Raw genomic sequence first — 23,708 nt, 5'->3', positions numbered from 1 at the left:
TATCTGCCCCAGGACCCATTTATTTCTATGGGACCTGCTGCAGATAAAATGCATTGATCTTTAGTAAAAGACCCCTGTAGTCTGGTAAATGTAAAGTTTTATTATGACATAATTGGACTAATATAATAATTATTACAGTGGATGATGTACAAAAGCCAACAAGACCACACATGCCTTCTCCAAATTAAGTACCTATAATAGTACATAAGTACATAAGTAATGCCATACTGGGAAAAGACCAAGGGTCCATCGAGCCCAGCATCCTGTCCACGACAGCGGCCAATCCAGGCCAAGGGCACTTGGCAAGCTTCCCAAACGTACAAACATTCTATACATGTTATTCCTGGAATTTTGGAGTTTTCCAAGTCCGTTTAGTAGCGGTTTATGGACTTGTCCTTTAGGAAACCGTCCAACCCCTTTTTAAACTCTGCTAAGCTAACCGCCTTCACCACTTTCTCCGGCAACGAATTCCAGAGTTTAATTACACGTTGGGTGAAGAAAAATTTTCTCCGATGATGACACGTAACAACTAATTGACACATATTATAGCCTAGTGAATCAGGTAGCTACAGGTGATAACTTTTTTTTTACCAAACTAACCAGTGCTGAAAGATACAGACCTTCAGGATTTCTGGAGTCCTTCCTCAGGAAATGTGGACTTTGTACACAGGCTTGGTGGGCTGACTTAAAGGCAGTGGGGTTGTTATTCAGTAGGAGATAACCAGGTAGAAGTGGCTCCTGCTGACCAGCTGATCCCTGTATTTTCAGTGGCATGTAACCAGAGAGTTCCGCTGAAAATCTAGAGAGACCAGCATGGCACTATTTGTTAGTGCCGGGGTGGAGCTAGTATTCAGCAGCAGTATTTGAATAACTGTTGGGTTAACTTAAGACAGCAAAAAGTCTAGTTAACTGAGGGGCTGATTCACAAAGCTTACTACGCTTGTAACATTTGCTTTAGACCGGTTGCAACGCACAAAGGGGTTCTGTGTCCCTTTTACTGTTCACTCACTGTAGCAGCTACTAAAAACCCCATGCAAATGTATTACAACAAGGTCATCCGTATTTAAATGAGCATTCCTTGTGATGCACAGAGAGGAGCACCTACCTTTAACCTGCTAGATTTTACGTAGGTCAGGAGCTGTCAGAGTGGAGCCCTCCTCATCCCCGCTGGCAACTCTGGGGCTGACCCCCGGTCCAGTTCCCTTCTCCCTTCAGCCTCTGCTTCGTGATCACTCCCCAGCCTGGTTCAGGGAGCCCTTCCCACTTTCTGGTGCTCTGCTGACCTTGTTCAGCTCCAGCTACCACCACTGCTACGGGCAGGAAAGAGGGGGCTCTTTCTTTCTGCCCCCACCGAACAGGTACCTCTAGACCACCAGGGAGACACGCGTAAGGGGAGGGGAGGTGACAGGGCGGGAGGGACGTTGGTGAGGGTGAGTGTGGTACCGTGGGCGGGGCAGTAACTTCTAAGGGGCGGGGCTATGTGGCGAAAGGGGCCGGGTTGATGTGGACGTCGTGGGCAGCTGGGATTTTTAATTAGCCTTGTTTTTGTGTTCCGTCCTCGACGTCATCACGCACCTGAGCCCCCACTGCCATCTTTACACACTGGCTATGCAACTCCCCCCTCCCCCCCCACCACAGGCAGCTGCAGGAGCTCTGAAATTTTGTTCCAAGGATGACGTTTCATGAGTGCAGGAGCTGTCTTCCTCCCCCCCCCCCCCCCCCCCAATCCAGGAAACAACTGTTCTGCAAGTGTGCTAGGCGGCTTCCACATGCCGATGCCGTTACATTTCTGTGCATCTCATTTGCATGCCATCCTCCTTTGTGCATAGGTCGCTGTTTGTGACTCGGTAAGTTCACCAGTGGCTGATGTATTTAATGGTGACTTTTGTGTATCTGTCCCTGAGTACCATTGCTGAATGTCAGCTCTACCCAGTAACGTCTGCAGGCCACTTTGTATCCGGGTTTTCAGTGCTGGGACTCAGATGGCTGCCAGCACCAAATCTCAAGGCATAATTCAGCCAGCAGTGGGCATTCCTATTGCCACCAGCTGAATATTACCATCCATCTCTATATATAAAAGGCACCACCAACGTTCTAAATGAAGCCTCCAGCCGGAAGTGTGAAGGGAGAGAGATACCGGTTTCCCCATGAGTGTCTGCCCCGCCCTTGCTCTCTTTGTAACACAAACAGTGAAGGAAAACACAGCAAACCACGAAATCAAATCGCTCTCTCTGTAACAGTGAAGGACTCGGAGAGGGGAGGGGAGAGAGGGCAGAAGCCCTATCTCTGTAACACAAACACAGCAGGAAACTTAACACTGAAGGACTCGACTCCGAGGGGGGAGGGGACAGAGAACACAGGGGAAGGGAGAGAGGGCAGAGGGCAGGGACACACACTCCCACATGCACACAGAAGAAAACCTTGCTAGCCCCCGTTTCATTTGCATCAGAAAGGGGGCTTTTTTACTAGTAATTTCATAATGAGGCACCTGTGTGAAAGATTTAAAAAAGCACCTCATTTTATAAAGGTAGGTGCCTCTGTGCATTTATAAATTAAGCTCTTGGAAATATCCCTAATAGGACACACATTTACAGCATTCTGGAGAAGTTGTAAATGTGTGAATGTACTTTATGTTTTTCTAAATACCTTCACACAGTATTCGTACTAAGTGCGTGTGTGCTTGGCCACACAGTTTTTAGGAGAGACATTTTCCATTTGTGAAGTGTGCTTTACACACAGAAAATACTTTATAAAATTATTCCCCCCCCCCCCCAAAAAAAAAAAAAAATCTACTCCCTTAGCATCCCTCCAGACTAGTCCCGACAGTTGAGGTTACACATTGCTACCAGCAGATGGAGACTGAGAACTTCTGACTAAAGAATGATATGGGGGATGGAGACAACATTTTTTCCTGTTTCATTCTTTAAAAGCTTGAGATGAATCTTAAACTGTTCAAACTAGATAGAACAGCATCTGTAAAATACTAGTATCAGTATATAAAAATTTAACACATCTTAGAAAACTGGCAACTGAATTCAATAATAAAAAAACTGCAGAAGCTGCTGTTGGATTTCAAGAAAGCACTGTTAAAGGATATTCTGCCTTTGATGTGGCAACAGGAGTCTTGTCTGCTGATCAGACTCCTACCATCCGCAACGTCCTTCAATCGCATGCCCAGTTGCTCAAGCATCTTACTGTTACTGCAACACTTAATTGACACTTTTCCTTGGTCAGTGTTGTACAGTAACTAAGTAAATGTAACTAGTTACTGTACTTAAGTAAATGTTTTTTGTTACTTTTACTGAAGTAATAATTTTTACCACTTTTATTCAGTTACTAGTAAAAATGGCCCGTTTCTGGCCGCCGAGAGTTGAAGTCTCGCGATGCAGCTTGAACTCTCGGCGGCCATTTTGAAACGCCGAGAGCCGGACTCTCACACGATGCAGCAAGGAAGCTACCACCACTGCTACGGGCAGGAAAGAGGGGGCTCTTTCTTTCTGCCCCCACCGAACAGGTACCTCTAGACCACCAGGGAGACACGCGTAAGGGGATGGGAGGTGACAGGGCGGGAGGGACGTTGGTGAGGGTGAGTGTGGTACCGTGGGCGGGGCAGTAACTTCTAAGGGGCGGGGCTATGTGGCGAAAGGGGCCGGGTTGATGTGGACGTCGTGGGCAGCTGGGATTTTTAATTAGCCTTGTTTTTGTGTTCCGTCCTCGACGTCATCACGTGTGACGCTAGGGCGGGGCATGAAGATGTTGTGGCTTCACCACCATGAAACCACGAACCGGTGTGTGAGTGACTTCAGTGACGTCAGTGTCCTCAGAACGTTGAGGGTGCGTTTTATTATACTAGATATCTGATACTTGCAGTTAAAAGTGAAAGCAGAAGTGAGATGCAAATGATGATTCCTCAGTAAACGAAATGAAACAGCAAAACTGGGAACAGGATTTTGCTATTGCAAACCATGTCATGCAAACTGGGTCATCTCATCTTAAATTTTGCTGTTCAGTGAGTATAACCTATAAGAACAGTTTAGTTGACTGTGTTTGAACTGGTTACTGGTCTCTTGCCAAACAGAACAGTGATGAGTTGGGTCACTTTAAAGTGGAGTTGAAGCTGAAGCTGGTAGCAGTTCTTGGTGAACAGACACATGTCTCTACCACAAGAGACTGCTGGTCATTCCATGCAAACTTTTACATTGGGGTAACTGTCTACTGGATTGATAAAGAGTCTTTAGAGAGGAAATCTGTTTGTCTGGCCTTAAGACTGAAGGGTTCCCACACATTTGATGTACTTGCATCAATTCTCAAAAATATTCAAACACAGTTTAGATGAGAAGTTCTGAGAGAAGAGGACATTTCTCTGGTAAGTGACGTTATTTTGTTCTGTGCTTGGTAATTTAAAGATTGGTTTAAAAGAGGAATTATAGGATATTAATAAACACAGAGTTAAAAAATAAAGGCAAACTTTATTAGTTAGTCTACATACAGTTTCACCCTTAGTTTTAAAACTTGAATTTTCTGCCACAGCATTAACAGACTCTAGAAGGAACATCAGGGTCTAGTTCATAAGTACATAAGTAATGTCATACTGGGAAAAAATCAAGGGTCCATCGAGCCCAGCATCCTGTCCACAACAGTGGCCAATCCAGGCCAAGGGCACCTGGCAAGCTTCCCAAACGTACAAATATTCTATACATGTTATTCCTGGAATTGTGGATTTTTCCCAAGTCCATTTTGTAGCGGTTTATGGACTTGTCCTTTAGGAAACCGTCCAACCCCTTTTTAAACTCTGCTAAGCTAACCGCCTTCACCACTTTCTCCGGCAATGAATTCCAGAGTTTAATTACACGTTGGGTGAAGAAAAATTTTCTCCGATTTTGTTTTAAATTTACTACACTGTAGTTTCATCGCATGCCCCCTAGTCCTAGTATTTTTGGAAAGCGTGAACAGACGCTTCACATCCACCTGTTCCACTCCACTCGTTATTTTATATACCTCTATCATGTCTCCCCTCAGCCGTCTGTTCTCCAAGCTGAATAGCCCTAGCCTCCTTAATCTTTCTTCATAGGGAAGTCGTCCCATCCCCGCTATCATTTTAGTCGCCCTTCTCTGCACCTTTTCCAATTCTACTATATCTTTCTTGAGATGCGGCGACCAGAATTGAACACAGTACTCAAGGTGCGGTTGCACCACGGAGCGAAATAACGGCATTATAACATCCTCACACCTGTTTTCCATACCTTTCCTAATAATACCCAACATTCTATTCGCTTTCCTAGCCGCAGCAGCACACTGAGCAGAAGTACATAAGTACATAAGTACATAAGTAGTGCCATACTGGGAAAGACCAAAGGTCCATCTAGCCCAGCATCCTGTCACCGACAGTGGCCAATCCAGGTTTCAGTGTATTATCAACGACGACACCCAGATCCCTTTCTTGGTCCGTAACTCCTAACGTGGAACCTTGCATGACGTAGCTATAATTCGGGTTCTTTTTTCCCACATGCATCACCGTGCACTTGCTCACATTAAACATCATCTGCCATTTAGCCGCCCAGTCTCGTAAGGTCCTCTTGTAATTTTTCACAATCCTGTTGCGATTTAACGACTTTGAATAACTTTGTGTCATCAGCAAATTTAATTACCTCGCTAGTTACTCCCATCTCTAAATCATTTATAAATATATTAAAAAGCAGCGGTCCTAGCACAGACCCCTGAGGAACCCCACTAACTACCCTTCTCCATTGTGAATACTGCCCATTTAACCCCACTCTGTTTCCTATCCTTCAACCAGTTTTTAATCCACAATAGGACATTTCCTCCTATCCCATGACCCTCCAATTTCCTCTGTAGCCTTTCATGAGGTACCTTGTCAAACGCCTTTTGAAAATCCAGATACACAATATCAACCGACTCCCCTTTGTCCACATGTTTGTTCACTCCTTCAAAGAATTGAAGTAAATTGGTCAGGCAAGATTTCCCCACACAAAAGCCATGCTGACTTGGTCTCAGTAATCCACGTCCTCGGATGTGCTCTGTAATTTTGTTTTTAATAATAGCCTCTACCATTTTCCCCGGCACCGACGTCAGACTCACCGGTCTATAATTTCCAGGATCTCCCCAGAGCCTTTTTAAACGGTTCTGTCCTTATTCTCACCTCTAGCTTTTCTTTTATAGTCATTCTAATTAGGACAACAAGAGAAGAGTTCATTAAGAGTTTTAATTACATTTAATTAGTTTCCGAGAAACCAACACTAAATAAATTACATATTACACTATATAATCTTAAGGCTCTTTATATTCACCTGGTATCCCTAATACCTTAAGAAGTTTTAATTAAACAACTCTGTAATACTAAGATGCAGACAGAAGTCCAGCAACGAGAAGAGTGCTATCCAGTCTTTTGCACTGAGTGCCACATTTATGATTATCTCCTAGTTGGTGAGGTTAATATGTGTGCGCTTGATGCAAAGAGTCCTAGCTCACAGAGAATGAGTCCGTTCTCTTGAGGCTAGAGTAGCAGACTTGGAGGAGCTGAGGGAGACAGAGAGGTGCATAGAGAAGGCCTACAGGGACGTTGTAGAGAAGTCTCACCTCCAGCCTGGCAGCCCCTGTGCTGCTTTGGAAGAGGGAGGTCTTCTCAAAGGACAACATTCTTGGTGCAGCTGGAAGGTAAGATTGTTAATGATGAGGTGGATGATCCCACTACTGTGTGGAATTTTCACAGAGAGGAATTGTCTTCTTTTATCACCCGAGCTCTGGAAGTTGTGAACATTTCTGGCCCTGAAGCTCTGGTTCCATCTGATCTAATGGTAAAATAGTTAGTACCAGGAAACCACATAAAGCATTCCCGGTAGATGAGGCTATGCAGGAACTCATATCTGTACAATGGTCCAGTTCAGATGACCAGCCTTAGAATGGCCAGAGCCATGGCTTGCCTCTATCCTGTTTCCCAGGAGGAATTAGAGAATTTCATGTAACATAGTATTCTCCGAGGACAAGCAGGCTGCTTGTTCTCACTGATGGGTGACGTCCACGGCAGCCCCTCCAATCGGAAACTTCACTAGCAAAGTCCTTTGCTAGCCCTCGCGCGCCCGCGCGCACCGCGCATGCGCGGCCGTCTTCCCGCCCGAAACCGGCTCGAGCCGGCCAGTCTTCTTTTGTCCGCACTCGGTACGGTCGTGTTTTCGCCGTGTCGAGCCCCGGAAAGTCGACCTCGCGCGTCCAATTTGTTTTGAACGTGTTTTTTTCCTTCGGGAAAGCTTTGTCCTAGTCGGGAAGTGCTCCGGAAACCCCCCGCCGGGTTTCGTGTAAATCCTCCCCGTACTTCCAGCTTTTTTGCCCCGGTAAGTTTTCTTTCGTCGTCGGGGTAGGCCTCTTTTCGGCCTCGGTCGAGATTTTTTCTCCCTCTAAATTTGGTGCTTCAAATTTCGCCATTTCGGCTTTTGATTTCGCCGGCGTGATTTTTCCGCCCATGACATCGAAGCCTTCCAGCGGCTTCAAGAAGTGCACCCAGTGCGCCCGGGTTATCTCGCTCACTGATCGACACTCGTCGTGTCTTCAGTGTCTGGGGGCCGAGCACCGCCCTCAGAACTGCAGTCTGTGTTCCCTGCTTCAAAGGCGGACTCAGGTAGCGAGACTAGCCCAGTGGAACGTGTTGTTCTCGGGCTCTTCGTCGGCATCGGCACCGGGATCTTCGAGTGCATCGACGTCGTCAGTGTCCAGACCATCTTCCTCGGCCGCCCCTGCATCGAGTGCATCGAGGCATCGGGCCTCTGCATCGGCGCCGAGACATCGGATAGCTGCATCGACGTCGGTGGTACCAGGACCTCGTCTGCTGATGTCGTCGGACGGTGGTGCATCGGGTGGAGTGCAGGTGAGGGCTGTCCATTCCCCTGCTGGTGGCGGTGAGCCCTCGGGTGGGTCTCCTCCTACCCTGAGGGCTCCTGCGGTACAGCCCCCCCGAGATCGACCTTCTTCAGTCTCGGCCCCGAGGAAGCGACGGATGGATTCGACGTCCTCCTCGTCGGTGCCGGGGAGCTCTGGTGACATGCTTCGGAAGAAATCGAAGAAGCATCGACACCGGTCTCCTCCCCGTGTCGGCACCGAGAGCTCTGGGTCGCCGAGGGATTCGGCACCCAGCAGGCATCAGCACCGAGAGGACCGCTCACCCTCTGTTCAGGAGGTGTCGATGCGCTCCGCTCTGGACAGCCCGGAACAGCCTCCACGCCCGGAACAGGTACTGACGTCGACGCCTGCATCGACCTCTCAGCCTTTCTCTGCAGCCGCTCTAAACGAGAGCCTCCGGGCCGTTCTCCCAGAGATTCTGGGAGAGCTGTTGCGCCCTACCCCTCCGGTACCGGCGGTGCTTGCGCCACCGGTACTGTCGAGCGTGGCGCCGGCTGGCCCATCGCCCAGGTTGAGGTCCCCGACGTCGGTACCGCGTGCGGTACCGACCGCGGCCACCTCCCAGGAAGGCTCCCCGACTACGTCGGCGGAGGGAGCTTCGCCGATGCGGGCGAGGGAGTCTACCTCTCGACGCCCCCATCGTGGACGGGGTTCCACGGAGTCGAGCAGGGCGAGGTTGCAGACACAGGTCCGTGAACTTGTGTCTGACACCGAGGGTGAGGCCTCGTGGGAGGAAGAGGAAGATCCCAGATATTTCTCTGACGAGGAGTCTGAGGGTCTTCCGTCTGATCCCACTCCCTCTCCTGAGAGACAGCTTTCTCCTCCCGAGAGTCTGTCTTTTGCCTCCTTTGTCCGGGAGATGTCTACGGCCATCCCCTTCCCGGTGGTTGTGGAGGACGAGCCCAGGGCTGAAATGTTTGAGCTCCTGGACTATCCTTCTCCACCTAAGGAAGCGTCCACTGTTCCCTTGCACCATGTCCTGAAGAAGACATTGCTTGCGAACTGGACCAAGCCATTAACTAATCCCCACATTCCCAAGAAGATCGAGTCCCAGTACCGGATCCATGGGGACCCAGAGCTGATGCGCACTCAGTTGCCTCATGACTCTGGAGTTGTGGATTTGGCCCTAAAGAAGGCTAAGAGTTCTAGGGAACATGCTTCGGCGCCCCCGGGCAAGGACGCTAGAACCTTAGACTCCTTTGGGAGGAAGGCCTACCATTCCTCTATGCTCGTGTCCAAGATCCAGTCTTACCAGCTCTACACGAGCATACACATGCGGAATAATGTGCGGCAGTTGGCGGGCTTGGTTGATGCTCTTCCCCCTGAGCAAGCCAAGCCTTTTCAGGAGGTGGTCAGGCAGCTGAAGGCGTGCAGAAAATTCCTGGCCAGAGGAGTTTATGACACTTTTGATGTTGCGTCCAGGGCCGCTGCTCAAGGTGTGGTGATGCGCAGGCTCTCATGGCTGCGTGCCGCCGACCTGGAGAATAGAATCCAGCAGCGGATTGCGGACTCGCCTTGCCGTGCGGATAACATTTTGGCGAAAAAGTCGAGCAGGTGGTAGAGTCTCTCCACCAGCGGGACACCGCATTCGACAAGTTCGCCCGCCGGCAGCCTTCAGCTTCTACCTCTACAGGTAGACGATTTTTCGGGGGAAGGAAGACTGTTCCCTATACTTCTGGCAAGCGTAGGTACAATCCTCCTTCCCGACAGCCTGCGGCCCAGGCTAAGCCCCAGCGCGCTCGCTCTCGTCAGCAGCGTGCGACTCAGCAAGGCCCCGCGGCTCCCCAGCAAAAGCAAGGGGCGAGCTTTTGACTGGCTCCAGCAGAGCATAGCCGACATCCAAGTGTCAGTGCCGGGCGACCTGCCTGTCGGAGGGAGGTTGAAAGCTTTTCACCAAAGGTGGCCTCTCATAACCTCCGATCAGTGGGTTCTCCAAATAGTCCGGCAAGGATACACTCTCAATTTGGCTTCAAAACCTCCAAATTGTCCACCGGGAGCTCAGTCCTACAGCTTCCAGCACAAGCAGGTACTTGCAGAGGAACTCTCCGCCCTTCTCAGCGCCAATGCGGTCGAGCCCGTGCCATCCGGGCAAGAAGGGCTGGGGTTCTATTCCAGGTACTTCCTTGTGGAAAAGAAAACAGGGGGGATGCGTCCCATCCTAGACCTAAGGGCCCTGAACAAATATCTCGTAAAAGAAAAGTTCAGGATGCTTTCCCTGGGCACCCTTCTCCCCATGATTCAGCAAAACGATTGGCTATGCTCTCTGGACTTGAAGGATGCCTACACACACATCCCGATACTGCCAGCTCACAGACAGTATCTGCGATTTCAGCTGGGCACACGCCACTTCCAGTACTGTGTGCTACCCTTTGGGCTCGCCTCTGCGCCCAGGGTGTTCACAAAGTGCCTAGCTGTGGTAGCAGCGGCGCTTCGCAGGCTGGGGGTGCACGTGTTCCCATATCTCGACGATTGGCTGGTGAAGAACACATCCGAGGCAGGAGCCCTGCAGTCCATGCAGATGACTATTCGCCTCCTGGAGCTACTGGGGTTTGTGATAAATTACCCAAAGTCCCATCTTCTCCCAGTGCAGAAACTCGAATTCATCGGAGCCCTGCTGGATTCTCGGACGGCTCGCGCCTATCTCCCAGAGGCGAGGGCCAACAACTTGTTGTCCCTCGTCTCGCGGGTGCGAGCGTCCCAGCAGATCACAGCTCGGCAGATGTTGAGATTGCTGGGCCACATGGCCTCCACAGTTCATGTGACTCCCATGGCCCGCCTTCACATGAGATCTGCTCAATGGACCCTAGCCTCCCAGTGGTATCAGGCCGCCGGGGGTCTAGAGGACGTGATCCACCTGTCCACGAGTTTTCTCGAATCCCTGTATTGGTGGACGATTTGCTCCAATTTGACTCTGGGACGTCCCTTCCAAATTTCTCAGCCTCAAAAAGTGCTGACCACGGATGCGTCTCTCCTGGGATGGGGAGCTCATGTCGATGGGCTTCACACCCAAGGAAGGTGGTCCCTCCAAGAAAGCGATCTACAGATCAATCTTCTGGAGTTGCGAGCGATCTGGAACGCTCTGAAGGCTTTCAGAGATCGGCTGTCCCACCAAATTATCCAAATTCAGACAGACAATCAGGTTGCCATGTTCTATGTCAACAAGCAGGGGGGCACCGGATCTCGCCCCCTGTGTCAGGAAGCCGTCAGCATGTGGCTCTGGGCTCGCCGTCAAGGCATGGTGCTCCAAGCCACATATCTGGCAGGCGGTAAACAACAGTCTGGCCGACAGGTTGAGCAGGATTATGCAACCTCACGAGTGGTCGCTCAATTCCCGTGTGGTGCGACAGATCTTCCAGGCGTGGGGCACCCCCCTGGTGGATCTCTTCGCATCTCAAGTGAACCACAAGGTCCCTCAGTTCTGTTCCAGGCTTCAGGCCCACGGCAGACTGGCGTCGGATGCCTTCCTCCTGGATTGGGGGGAAGGTCTGCTGTATGCTTATCCTCCCATTCCTCTGGTGGGGAAGACTTTGTTGAAACTCAAGCAAGACCGAGGCACCATGATTCTGATTGCTCCCTTTTGGCCGCGTCAGATCTGGTTCCCTCTTCTTCTGGAGTTATCCTCCGAAGAACCGTGGAGATTGGAGTGTTTTCCGACCCTCATCTCGCAGGACGAAGGGGCTCTTCTGCATCCCAACCTCCAGTCCCTGGCTCTCACGGCCTGGATGTTGAGGGCGTAGACTTTGCCTCTTTGGGTCTGCCAGAGGGTGTCTCCCGCATCTTGCTTGCTTCCAGGAAAGACTCCACTAAGAGAAGTTACTTCTTTCATTGGAGGAGGTTTGCCGTCTGGTGTGACAGCAAGGCCCTAGATCCTCGCTCTTGTCCTACACAGACCCTGCTTGAATACCTTCTCCACTTGTCTGAGTCTGGTCTGAAGACCAACTCCGTAAGGGTTCACCTTAGTGCAATCAGTGCATACCATTACCAAGTGGAAGGTAAGCCGATCTCAGGACAGCCTTTAGTTGTTCGCTTCATGAGAGGTTTGCTTTTGTCAAAGCCCCCTGTCAAGCCTCCTACAGTGTCATGGGATCTCAATGTCGTTCTCACCCAGCTGATGAAACCTCCTTTCGAGCCACTGAATTCCTGCCATCCGAAGTATTTGACCTGGAAGGTCATTTTCTTGGTGGCAGTTACCTCGGCTCGTAGAGTCAGTGAGCTTCAGGCCCTGGTAGCCCAGGCCCCTTACACCAAATTTCATCACAACAGAGTAGTCCTCCGCACTCACCCTAAGTTTCTGCCAAAGGTTGTGTCGGAGTTCCATCTAAACCAGTCAATTGTCTTGCCAACATTCTTTCCCCGTCCTCATTCCTGCCCTGCTGAACGTCAGCTGCACACATTGGACTGCAAGAGAGCATTGGCCTTCTATCTGGAGCGGACACAGCCCCACAGACAGTCCGCCCAATTGTTTGTTTCTTTTGATCCCAACAAGAGGGGAGTGGCTGTAGGGAAACGCACCATATCCAATTGGCTAGCAGATTGCATTTCCTTCACTTACGCCCAGGCTGGGCTGGCTCTTGAGGGTCATGTCACGGCTCATAATGTTAGAGCCATGGCTGCGTCGGTAGCCCACTTGAAGTCAGCCACCATGGAGGAAATTTGCAAAGCTGCGACGTGGTCATCTGTCCACACATTCACATCTCATTACTGCCTGCAGCAGGATACCCGACGTGACAGTCGGTTCGGGCAGTCAGTTCTTCAGAACCTGTTTGGGCTTTAGGATCCAACTCCACCCCCCGAGGGCCCTGTTTGTTCTGTTCCAGGCTACACTCTCAGTTAGTTGGTAAATTTTTTAGGTCAATCTCAGTTATGTCCTCGCCGTTGCGAGGCCCAATTGACCAATGTTGTTGTTTTGAGTGAGCCTGGGGGCTAGGGATACCCCATCAGTGAGAACAAGCAGCCTGCTTGTCCTCGGAGAAAGCGAATGCTACATACCTGTAGAAGGTATTCTCCGAGGACAGCAGGCTGATTGTTCTCACAAACCCGCCCGCCTCCCCTTTGGAGTTGTGTCTTCCCTTGAAGTGTATTGTCTTGCTACATACTGGACTGGCCGGCTCGAGCCGGTTTCGGGCGGGAAGACGGCCGCGCGGGCGCGCGAGGGCTAGCAAAGGACTTTGCTAGTGAAGTTTCCGATTGGAGGGGCTGCCGTGGACGTCACCCATCAGTGAGAACAATCAGCCTGCTGTCCTCGGAGAATACCTTCTACAGGTATGTAGCATTCGCTACATAGTAAATGACGGCAAAAAAAGACCTGCATGGTCCATCCAGTCTGCCCAACAAGGCAAACTCATATGTGCTACTTTTTGTGTATACCCTACTTTGATTTGTACCTGTCCTCTTCAGGGCACAGACCGTATAAGTCTGTCCAGCACTATCCCCGCCTCCCACCACTGGCTCTGGCACAGACCGTATAAGTCTGCCCAGCACTATCCTCGCCTCCCACCACCGGCTGGCTCTGCCACCCAATCTCGGCTAAGCTCCTTAGGATGCATTCCTTCTGAATAGGATTCCTTTATGTTTATCCCACGCGTGTTTGAATTCTGCTACCGTTTTCATTTCCACCACCTCCCGCGGGAGGGCATTCCAAGCATCCACTACTCTCTCCGTGAAAAAATACTTCCTGACATTTTTCTTGAGTCTGCCCCCCTTCAATCTCATTTCATGTCCTCTCGTTCTAATGCCTTCGCACCTCCGGAAAAGGTTCGTTTGCGGATTAATACTTTTCAAATATTTGAACGTCTGTATCATATCACCCCTGTTTCTCCTTTCCTCCAGAGTATACATGTTCAGGTCATCTAGTCTCTCCTCATACGTCTTGTAACGCAAATCCCTTACCATTCTCATAGCTTTTCTTTGCACTGCTTCAATTCTTTTTACATCCTTCGCAAGGTACGGCCTCCAAAACTGAACACAATACTCTAGGTGGGGCCTCACCAACGACTTATACAGGGGCATCAACACCTCCTTTCTTCTGCTGGTCACACCTTTCTCTATACAGCCTAACAACCTTCTAGCTACGGCCACCGCCTTGTCACACTGTTTCGTCGCCTTCAGATCCTCAGATACTATCACCCCAAGATCTCTCTCCCCGTCCGTACCTAACAGATTCTCCCCGCCTAACACATACATCTCCCGAGGGTTTCTATTCCCTAAGTGCATCACTTTGCATTTCTTCGCATTGAATTTTAATTGCCAAACCTTAGACCATTCTTCTAGCTTCCTCAGATCCTTTTTCATGTTTTCCACTCCCTCCCGGGTGTCCACTCTGTTGCAGATCTTAGTATCATCCGCAAATAGGCAAACTTTACCTTCTAACCCTTCGGCAATGTCACTCACAAATATATTGAACAGAATCGGTCCCAGCACCGATCCCTGAGGCACACCACTACTTACCTTTCCCTCCTCCGAGCGAATTCCATTCACCACCACCCTCTGGCTTCTGTCCGTCAACCAGTTCCTAATCCAGTTCACCACTTCGGGTCCTATCTTCAGCCCTTCCAGTTTATTTAAGAGCCTCCTGTGGGGAACCATGTCAAAAGCTTTGCTGAAATCTAAGTAGATTACGTCCATAGCTCGTCCTTGATTCAATTCTCCTGTCACCCAATCAAAGAACTCAATGAGATTCGTTTGGCACGATTTCCCTTTGGTAAAACCATGTTGTCTCGGATCTTGCAACTTATTGGCTTCCTATCCTTTCCTTCAGCAACGCTTCCATTATTTTTCCAATAACCGAAGTGAGGCTTACCGGCCTGTAGTTTCCAGCTTCTTCCCTATCACCACTCTTGTGAAGAGGGACCACCTCCGCCGTTCTCCAATCCTTCGGAACCTCTCCCGTCTGCAAGGATATGTTAAACAAATCTTTAAGAGGACCCGCCAGAACCTCTCTGAGCTCCCTCAATATCCTGGGGTGGATCCCATCCGGTCCCATGGCTTTATCCACCTTTAGCTTTTCAAGCTGTTCATACACACTCTCTTCCGTGAACGGTGCTCTATCCACTTCAATCTCATTTATACTTTTTGCAGTCCATCGCGGTCCTTCTCCAGGATTTTCTTCTGTGAAAACAGAACAAAAGTATCTATTTAGCAAATTTGCTTTTTCTTCATTATCCACATAGCGGTTCGCAGTATCTTTTAGTCTCACAATTCCCTTTTTAGTCATTCTCCTTTCACTTATATACCTGAAGAAATTTTTGTCACCCCTCCTTACATTTCTAGCCATTTGTTCTTCCGCTTGCGCTTTCGCCAGACGTATCTCTCTCTTGGCTTCTTTCAGTTTCATCCTATATTCCTCCTCGTGTTCCTTTTCTTTAGTTTTTGTGTATTTCTGGAATGCCAACTCTTTAGCCTTTATTTTCTCAGCCACTTGCTTGGAGAACCATATCGGTTTCCTTTTTCTCTTGCTTTTATTTACTTTCCTTACATAAAGGTTCGTGGCCTTATTTATAGTTTCTTTCAGCCTGGACCACTGTCCTTCCACTTCTCGTATTCCCCCATTTTACTAAAGTCAGCACGCTTGAAATCCAGAACTTTGAGTTTTGAGTGGCCGCTCTCCACTTTAGCTGTAATATCAAACCAAACCGTTTGATGGTCACTGCTGCCCAGATGGGCACCCTCTCGGATATTTGACACACTATCCCCATTTGTGAGCACCAGATCACCAGATGTTGTCCAAAGTGGACTCTTTAGTGACAACGGTTACCAAGAAAACCAACTTACCTGTGGAAGGTGGCATCGCCTTGAAAGATGTGCAGGATAGGAGTCTGGAGTGTTCTTTGAAACCATTCTTCCAGGTTTCCACTCTTTCCCTGCCGGAGACTACATGCAGTTTTGATGCTGCTCGGGCTTACCTTAGCTGAGTTCAGCAGGCAGCGGATGCAGTGGCAGACTTGGAATCTCCTATTTCCTGTGAGTTTCCTAATATAAGAACATACTGGGTCAGACCGATAGTCCATCTAGCCCAATATTCTGTTTACAACTTTGGCCAGTCCAGGTTACAAGTACCTGGCAGAAAACCAAATTGGCCACTGTTGGAAACAGGATGCTGGGCTTGATGGACCTTTGGTCTGTCCCAGTATGGCAATACTTATGTAATAGCAACATTCCATGCTAGTGATCCGAGGGCAAGCCATGGTGCTGGACTTGCTTATTTAGCAGATTCTCTGTATGATCTTGTTTGAGCTTCAGCTACGTAGGTGGTTCTGGCAGACACTGCCTGCCGCTTATTGTGTTTGTGATATTGGTCCATGGATGCTGTCTCCAAGCAGCGCCTTATGAAATTACCTTTTAGAGAGAATCTTCTTTTCAGGAAGGATCTTGAAAAGTTGGTGAAGGACTTGCCAAACCAAAGTCCTCCTTCAGGTCTTCTCAATCTTGCCATAGGCTGAAAGACACCAAGAGCTATTGCTAGAGCTACTCTTCTTCCTGTTCATTTATGCTACATTTGCAGTGGAGTTAAGTGGTCCTTTTGGATTTTGCCTGACCTCTGCTTCTTACTACACTGATGCCCAGTTCAATTCCTAATTTGGGTTTCTGCCCGAGGCATTCTCTCTTGTGATTGATCTCTAGTGTACCAAAAGCGTTCCATACCCTTTTACTATATCTGCCTCAAATAGCTTAGAGCAGCATTTGCGCCATCTTCCTCTATGGTATGGTCTACTAAGCTGCCTTTTACAGAGTCCTTCTATTTACTCATCTTCATCAACCTCCTCCGCTGCTTTGTGATGGCCTACTTCTCTCCTGTCTAGTAACAACAGCCCCTTATTCTGCCAGATGACAGTCTTGTCCTCTCCTGCTGGGTGACAATCCTATGCTGCGCATGACAACAACAGGTCCTGTGCTGCGCATGATGACAACATCCTTTACGTTTTTTTTTTATTTTGAAGACATTTCTTCCCCCCCCCCCCCCCCCCTTGACACTCGGAAGCATTTAACCAGTCAGGATCGTCACCTGTCCATTTAAATGCTCCATAAATGGCTATCCGTGAAATTTCAGCAGGACCTGGCCAGCCATGACTCATTGAAAATTTGCGGCTAGTTGGTTATATTGTGTGATATAACTGGCTATCCACCAATTTTTTTCAGCACGAGTTTGGCAGCCTATCATTTGCCGGATTAAGTTTGAACTGGTCAAAAATAAGCCAGATGTTCAGTGCCGGTCACCTGAAACGGCCCAGCATTCAATATCCAGGCTCAGGGCTTATTTCAATATCCAGGCACAGGAGTTATTTATTTATTTATTTTTGTTAAATCTGTACCCCGTGCTTTCCCACTCATGGCAGGCTCAATGCGGCTTACATGGGGCAATGGAGGGTTAAGTGACTTGCCCAGAGTCACAAGGAGCTGCCTGTGCCTGAAGTGGGAATTGAACTCAGTTCCTCAGTTCCCCAGGACCAAAGTCCACCACCCTAACTACTAGGCCACTCCTCCACATTATGCATTCTTGTTTCCCCACTGTTATCCAAAAACAAGTTTCAGTTCAAAGTGGCTTACAGTTTTTAATTTGGTGAGATTACAATAGTGTTTTATAATTAGGACGGGGAGAGGACATCGTTAGCTTATATAGTTATTTGGTAGAATTTTTTGAAGAGGTAGATTTTTAGTTCTTTTCTGTACTGAAGATAGTGATGCTTCTTGTGGTTTTTGGTATGGAATTCCACCATTTGGGATGAATCCTGCTGTGTAGATGGTCTTGTAGGTTATTTTTCTGTTGTTGGGTAGATGAAGAAGTAAGTAACCTCTGGTTTCTGGGCTTGCATTTGTTGGGGATGGACCAATCATGTCTAGCATATATTCAGGTGCCAGTCCAAATAATTCTAACTCCCTCAGTCTGAATATCGGGCCCATTGACCTATAATGATTTTTGATGGCAGTGCCTTGTGGCTGCTTTTGGCAGTGAAGTCTCTGCGGATTTTGGATTGCAATGTCTTCTGCCACTGGGGAGTAGCAACCTCCTTTTCCGGCTGAGTCAAAACAGTTTCCTGTATTCATGGATTTGGCATTTGTTCAATCACTGGCTGCTCTAAATATGGTGACTGATCTTTTCTTGAGGAAAGTAAACAAAAACAAGAGAAGCAGAAAGCCTATATGGTTCTCCAAACAAGTAGCTGAAAAAAATAAGAGCAAAAGAGGCTTTGTTAAAGAAATACAAACGAACACAACGAGAGGATCACAGAAAAGATTATACTGGATTAAACTCAAAGAAGTGAAGAGGGAAGTATGGCTAGCGCAAGCGAAAGAAAAAATGGCTAAAGATGTAAAGAGAGGTGACGACCTTTTTCAGATATATTGGAGAAAGGAGAAGAGATAGGAATGGAATTTCGAGACTGAAAGATAATGAGAATGGCTATGTGGAGAGTGCTGAAGATAAAGCGAACGTGCTAAACAATTACTTCTCTTTGGTGTTCACGGAGGAAAATCCTGGAGAAGGACCGTGGTCAGCTGCCAAGGGAATGTCTGGGAATGGAGTGGATACTGCACCGTTTACGGAAGAAAGAGTTTATAAACAGCTGGAGAATCTGAAGGTGGACAAAGCTATGGGGCCAGATGGGACACATCCCAGGATACTGAGGGAGCTCAGGAAGGTCCTTGCGGGACCTCTTAAAGATTTATTTAATAGATCTTTAGACGGGAGAGGTGCCGTGGGATTGGAGACGAGTGGATGTGGTCCTGCTTCACAAAAGTGGAGATAGGGAAGAAGTGGGAAACTACAGACTGTTAAGTCTCACGTCGGTGGTAGGAAAAATAACGCAGTCGCTGCTGAAAGAAAGAAGCCGAAGAACGTGGTTTTGTAATGTGCCATTCAAGGTGATGGAAGAGACAAGCAGTTTGCGTCTAAAGATCTAAGATGATTGGGGTGTAGGGAATAATTAAGAAGGGTTGATAGTAGGGTGTGCCGAGGTGAAGGGCTTTATGAACAAGGCAAATGGATGGGAAGCCATTGAAGTCTTGCAAGTAACGAGTAAGCATGATCAAATCGGCGAGCTCTGCATAAAAGTTGGACTGCTGAATTTTCGAGGTCTGTAGAGTGGTGCAGCTGGACTTCCCCTTGTTTCTTTTTTTTTCTGTTTGTATGTTATGGCTGTCCCACATGGCTGAGTAGTCTTTTCAAAAAAAGGAAAAACGGCTTGGAGCCACAGTGAGTTTGACGGTCTAACAGGTACTCCTTCGGCTGCTTTTATCTCAGCTTCATCTGTTATCTATGAGACATGAATATTATTTCGGTTGGTATGGCTCTAATGAGGTACATTTGGGGCATACATGGAGGCAGTTTTAAATTCAGGCTTGACTCTAAATGCAGCATCCTCATACGTGGTTGCAGATTAATCTTCTTATGGTGTAGCCTTAGATGTAGCATCCTTACAGGCGTGGCATCAGTTGCAGCGTGAACAGGAGTGGTTTCAGTGACAACTTTCACAGTTCTTTATGGGATATGGTGGCCTCTTCTCTCTTGGTAGTTGCCACATTCAACTATAACACATAACCACAGCCGCATGTATGTGACCCCATGCTGCAGTTGCTTGTCCATCTCCAATTCTCACAGCTAGGACTAACCTCATGGTTAACAGTCTGCTGGGAACCAGGACAGGGAACCAGATTTTGCTGATTCTGTGTGTGGTAACATTTTTCTGTAGTTGCGTGCATAGCACCAGTTACTGCTTTCATCCCTTCACATTCTCTAGTGCAATAGCCGATGTCATGCCAGCTATGGCAATTGTCTCATTACAAATAACTGAAAATAGGTGCTTTGGTATCACTAGCTTCCGTGGCAGCCTCTAGTGCTTTGACTCCAGCAATAGCATTGACTAAATGGCTTTTGGTATGGAACAGCCTGTGAGGCACAGGCTGCCGTGGTCAGGGGGGAGGGGCTGGATACTCCAGCCGCCTGTGGGATGTTAGCTACAGTGGCCACCTGCATAGCTCTAATGCTGGTTACTCTGGCTAGTGAGCCTTATTGGATACTGGCTACAAGAGAAACCTATTGGGTGCTGGCTATAACGGCCGGTAAGGTATTGGCTGCAGCGGTTGCCTTTGGGGCCTTGGCAGCACCAGTTGTCTGTATGCGCTGGCGTCTGCAGTCACCTGCTAGCACTGCTTAAGGCTGATGCCTATTAGGCTCTGTCTATATCGAATGCTTGTAGGGTGCTGGCTACAGCAGGTGCCCGTAGAGTGTTGGCTATGGCAGATGACCAAGGAGTACTGGCTACAGCAGTCACCAGTGGTGTGGTCTTCAGTAGACCTCTGTATTCTTACCTATATCTTTCTAATTACAGCTGCTGCTTCCAGTCTTCCTATTGTCACTCCCCTTTGTAGCTCTTCACCTCCTTCCTCTCCCATGGTGCTTGGTGACTCTAGCACACTGTTTTCCTTCTTGTCGCTGGATACCTCTCATAATTCACCTACTTTGACTTTGGTTTTGTGGGCAGTCTATTTGCTTCTTTTATTTGGATCACATGGTTCATATATCCTGCAGCTTAGCTGTTTCCACTATTGTCTCAGGGCCACAGAGGCCTTGGCCAGCATGGTTACCCAACTTCCAAGGGCTGTGAAGTTGAGACCCCATGGAATTTTCAGCCTGTGGGTTTTTCTCCCTGTAAGCCTAGCTGTGTCTGTCTTGTTTAATGCACTTTTTCAGACCCTTATGTTCCTTTATTTTTATTATTATTATTACGGATGCGCGAAGGAGTGGAAACAAAGACTAACTAAAGACTTACACTGGATCAGCCAGGCTCTCTCCACTCCAATCAAAGTGCTTCCTGCTTATAGTGGACTAGCAAGGATCACTACCACTCCAATCAATTAGACTACAGCCGACTGCCGAAGCGGATTCCTGTCCGCTCAAAAAAACGCAGCAGAATCCTGTCTGTTGACTCTACGCTTTATCCGAACCTCTATATCTCCTGCGTATGTATATAGAATTGCAAACATATAACCAAACTGTGCTAACTTTCGATTCTATTACCATACTGTGACATCAATTGAGCCAAATCTCACTATTACTATCTTGCTGATATTTTCTGATATTGTCTTTCTAGCATAATATAGCATATATACCTAACGTTCTAAGAGTCACAAAATTGTATACATATTGTGCTAACTTCTGCTTCTACTACCGTACTGGGATATCAGTTAAGCTAAATCTTATTATTACCAACTTGTTGATATTATCTGCTGATATTGCCTTGCTAACATAGTATAGTAGCATCAAAATGTAATAATTAGATATCTTACAGTTACAATACCTTTCAACTGCTGTATCGAATCTTACTGTTACTGTACTGCTGATATTATCTGTTATCGCCTTGCTAGCACGTTATACAATATATAACAATTAGATATCTTACATTTACAATACCACCCTTCAACTATATGTATGTCGATATGTTGAAATGTTACCCTAACATCCCACATACACCCACTAGCTAACCAGAATATCCCATCAACATGATCCTATTGAAATTATCACCATCTACCTACTCGCCACAACTTTTACGCTACTAACCCTTACCGTTCAGTGAATCCAGACTGCCCCAATTTGACTGCCGCTATCGGACCGACCGTTCACTTGTCTATTAGATTGTAAGCTCTTTGAGCAGGGACTGTCTCTCTTTGTTAAATTGTACAGCGCTGCGTAACCCTAGTAGCGCTCTAGAAATGTTTAGTAGTAGTAGTACTCCCAAAACCCCATCAACTGAATACAACATGTCACCAATCCTTCAACACAATTCAAACGCTCACATAACTCTCACTCCCTCACTAACCAATAATAACCAGAGAAACCCACCATCATCCAGGATACCATCTACAAATACAGAAACAGTTCCACATAATCCCAAAACATCTAAAATAAGACAACTCATCAAAATCTGCCCATCTCTCCAAACCGCTGATCCATATCTATCTGTTAGGATTTATCAATGTAAGATCAGTGGTAAATAAAAGTGAAATCATCACAGACTGGATCACTTCGGACAACCTTGACCTACTCTTCATCACAGAAACCTGGATCCGTTACCCTGAAGACCCCATCATAAACAAACTCTGTCCTCCGGGCTACAAAATATCACACTGGCCTAGAAAAGACAAAAGAGGAGGAGGAATTGCACTTGTCTACAGATCCAGCTTCTCCGTAGAACCCATCTCAGAGTCCATTTCAACTCAATTTGAAATTGCCTCTATAAAACTATATAGCCCCACACTATACGAACACGTAACCTGCATACTGTTTTACAGACCTCCCAACAACTGGAACCATAACCAAACCACATTCATGGACTTTATATCAAATGCATGCGTCAACAATTCCAACATATTACTAATAGGGGACCTAAACCTCCATTTAGAAGACTCCAGTTCTGCCAACACCCGAGAATGTAAAAACTTCCTCCAACTATGTGATTTCAACCTTCCTCCAACAGTACCAACCCACATAAAAGGACATTCACTTGACATCATCTCACACAAATACTCCACAGACCAAAACTTCCTCTTATCAGATATCAACTGGGCAGCTTCCCCCTGGTCAGACCATCACAAAGCAACCCTATCCATACAGTGGCGGAAAAAAGACCAATCCAAACCACCTGACCCCATAACAGTCAACACCAGAGGACGAATTGACAAGGAAACCTTCTGGCAACAAATTTATGACAACGACTGGTCAATAGATCCAAACTCAAACCACTTTCTTACAAAATGGCACCACAGATGCAAACTTATTCTGGATGAAATCGCCCCGCTACACTCCAATTATACGCACAAAGAAAAAACCCTCACAATGGTTTAACGATGAACTAAAAAAAACTAAAGAAACAAACCAGGAGACTAGAAAAAACTTGGAATAAATCAAAAGACGTGGAAACAAACGCAGAAGAAATACAAAAATGACATTAAACGAGCCAAAAGAACATACTATACAAAACAAATCACAGCCACCGGAACAGACATAAAAAAAACAATACCAAATCATAAAGAACCTTATCAATACGAATCCAGTAACAACTTCACCCTCAAATTGTCCATCAGCTGACCAACTGGCCAAATATTTCAACGACAAAATCATTAATCTATGCAACACAATTCCCCATGACGAAGCAAACATTGATACTTTCCTCGACGAACTAGACCCCGACTCAGAAGAGATCCCAGCAGAGACCACTCCTGGACAAACTTCACCCCTATCACCAAGGAAATTTCCACAGCACTATCCAAACTCTCCAAGTCTCACTGCCACCTGGACCCTTGCCCCAATTATCTAATGAAAAATGCCCCAACTCGATTCATTAAGGACCTCGCCACCCACCTAAATTTGCTACTTCAACAAGGCTCCTTCCCCTCCGAACATGGCAATATTCTACTCACACCAATACCAGAAAACCCCAAAAAGCCAGCGAAAGACATCACTAACTACTGACCTGTGGCCTCCATTCCTCTTATAACCAAACTAATGGAAAATAGAGTGACCTCCCAACTCAACGAGTTCATGCAAAAATTCTCCATACTACATGAGTCACAATCGGGTTTCCATCCAGCACACAGCACTGAAACAGTACTACTCTCCCTAATCTCCAAATTCAAACAAGAAATTTCATTTGGCAACAACATACTTCTTCTGCAATTCGACCTATCCAGCGCATTTGACATGGTAAACCACGATATTCTCACAAAACTACTGGACAAACTAGGAATTGGCGGAAACATCATTAAATGGATAAAAAGTTTCATCACCACCAGATCCTATCAAGTCA

At 47.4% G+C, this 23,708-nt stretch overlaps 1 protein-coding gene across 2 annotated transcripts in view; it reads left to right on the top strand.

Annotated features, from left to right (window-relative positions):
- Nucleotides 1–23,708, top strand: part of DHX8 (DEAH-box helicase 8) — a 136,063-nt gene that overhangs the window by 28,787 nt on the left and 83,568 nt on the right. The window lies entirely within an intron of this gene.

This window comes from Microcaecilia unicolor, chromosome 12 (assembly GCF_901765095.1).
Source record: "Microcaecilia unicolor chromosome 12, aMicUni1.1, whole genome shotgun sequence".
NCBI lineage: Eukaryota > Metazoa > Chordata > Amphibia > Gymnophiona > Siphonopidae > Microcaecilia > Microcaecilia unicolor.
The sequence above is the reverse complement of the archived record's forward strand: the minus strand, read 5'-3'. Positions and strand labels throughout refer to the sequence as shown.